Source organism: Myotis davidii, unplaced genomic scaffold, assembly GCF_000327345.1.
Source record: "Myotis davidii unplaced genomic scaffold, ASM32734v1 scaffold30, whole genome shotgun sequence".
In the NCBI taxonomy this organism is placed as follows: Eukaryota; Metazoa; Chordata; class Mammalia; order Chiroptera; family Vespertilionidae; genus Myotis; species Myotis davidii.
The window spans coordinates 133,732-136,452 of NW_006282874.1; positions in this window are offsets into that span (position 1 = coordinate 133,732).

Consider the following 2,721-nt stretch of genomic DNA (forward strand, 5'->3'; position numbering starts at 1 on the left):
TGACCCGCAGAAAGAATGCCTGCCCCTGAGGCTTCCTGTCCCTGTCCGTCCGTCTGTCCGTCCGTCCGTCCGTCTGTCTGTCCGTCTGTCGTTTTAATGCTGTGGCCCAGGAACCCAGGCTCGACGCTGCCCACAGCGGCCTTTGGCAGCCTGGCCGAGGAATGACGGGGTCTGAGGGGCAGAGCTCCGCGGGGGGGCCCTCGAGGCGCCCCGCCTTTCCCTCCCTTTGAAGGGAGCTGGGGAGAGGGCTCTTCGGGACGCTGGGAATGTGTTTCCCGACTCGGGCCATGAGCGGGCACCTGGACTGTGTGAAAATTACCGGTAGCTTTGCCCCTTCCAGTGTTAAGACACTCAGCGAACTCGCCGAGCACATTGACACTGAAAAGCGGGGCTGGCGGTGCCCCGCGGGCGGGTCACAGGTGTGGGTGCCGGGCTCCGAGCGGGTCTGTCGCTGCCGCTCGTCTGGAGCTTCTGGGAAGAGGCAGCGGCTGGGAGGGGCAGGCTCTCCTGCGGCCCTGGGCCTTCACAGGCGACACATTGTTTATTTAAAACACACACTCACTCACTCACACTCACTCACTCACACTCACACACACTCACTCACTCACACACTCACACACACTCACACTCACTCACACACTCACTCTCACACACACACTCTCACACACTCACACACACACTCGCACACTCACACTCACTCTCACACACACACTCACACACACTCACACTCACTCACACACTCACTCTCACACACACACTCTCACACACTCACACACACACTCGCACACTCACACTCACTCTCACACACACACTCACACACACTCACACTCACTCACACACTCACTCTCACACACACACTCTCACACACTCACACACACACTCGCACACTCACACTCACTCTCACACACACACTCACACACACTCACACTCACTCACACACTCACTCTCACACACACACTCTCACACACTCACACACACACTCGCACACTCACACTCACTCTCACACACACACTCACACACACTCACACTCACTCACACACTCACTCTCACACACACACTCTCACACACTCACACACACACTCGCACACTCACACTCACTCTCACACACACACTCACTCACACACTCACACGCTCACACACTCACACTCACACACGCTCACACACACACTCACGGATCTTAGAGGGTCTGAGCAGAGGCCTTCGCCAGGGGCCTGTTGGCTCCGCTGAACTTGACTATGTGACATCGCTCCCAGGTCGGCTACACAGGAACCTCTGAGCCTCCTCAGGCGCCTTGGAAAGTTGTCCGAAGAGGACAGTGACTCTGACGCCTCCGGCACCCACTCCCCCCGCCCCCCCTTATCTCTGTGAGGCGTGCCTGCGTGCCCGCGTGGCCGCACTGGGTCGGGGCCTCTGCCCCCGGAGGCACTGAGTCCCTGGGATCTGGTCTCGCCCTGAGGAGGCTGTACGTAAAGGCTGAGGGGGAGACCTGAAGCTCCCACTCCTCCGTCCCGGGTGGCGGAGGCAGCAGGGTTCTTCCGCACCTTCTGGTGGCCGCAGGGCCTGGGCCGGTTCTGTTTCAGCCGTGCAGTCTCCTGGACCTGCCCCTCCGATGTACACCTCTGCCTCTTGAGCCGTCACCGCGAGCCTTCAGATGGCACGCTCCATTTTTTAAACGACTTTTCATCGTAAACTAATGAAGATACAGTGAGTCTGCCCGGCCAGTTTGGCTCAGTGGATAGAGCATCGGTCTGCAGCCTGAAGGGTCCCGGGTTCGATTCTGGTCAAGGGCACGAACTCGGTTGCAGGCTCAGTCCCATGTGTGAGACAACTAATTGATGTGCCACTCTCATATCAATGGCGCTCTCTCTCTCTCTCTCTCTCTCTCTCTCTCTCCCCCCACCCCACCTCTTTCTAAAAATAATGGAAAAATATCCTTGGGTAGAAATTTAAAAAATCCGGAGTCTGTGGCTAGTAGGGACCCCTCATCCACCTGCAGCTTCAGCCACTGTCAGCGTTTCCCACACGTGCCCCTGCGCCCGCTCCCCTTGTTTTTGCAGACGTGTCTACAGCGAGTCCCAGACCTCCCCCCCCACCCCCCACCCCCCGGGCCAGGTGTGCGGCTGGGACGTGCTAAAAGCCTGAAGCCAGGTCACTTCCTCGAATTGGGGAGCGTGCTCCCTGTCGGTTGTCTGGGATCCTGGGTTTTAATAAAAGTTCACGTAAGTTTAGTTTTATATCTTTGAGGCTCTAGACCAGGGGTCCTCAAACTTTTTAAACAGGGGCCAGTTCACTGTCCCTCAGACCGTTGGAGGGCCGGGCTATAGTTTGAAAAAAAACTATGAACAAATTCCTATGTATGCACACTGCGGCGGCAAAAACACCCGGCGGGCCGCATGTGGCCTGCGGGCCGTAGTTGGAGGACCCCTGCTCTAGACTCTAAAGCTGGGGCCCCCTCCCCCATTTCCTCTGCTCCGGACGTTGGAGAAACCACTCAAGTTCTAAGCTTCTCCTTTCTTCGGAGTGGCCCCCGCTTTTCTCTAGTAGCTTCTAGAAAGAGCCCGACGCCCAGGCCCCTGTTGTCCTGCCCCCGATGGGAGGCCCGGTTCTGACGGGCCCGTCTCCCAGCAGAGGGGACACTTAGTCCCGTGGGGACAGAATGGGTGTCCCTGGCGGCTCCTGTCGGTCCGATGAGCGGACCCCTCCCAGCCCTGGTCACCGGCT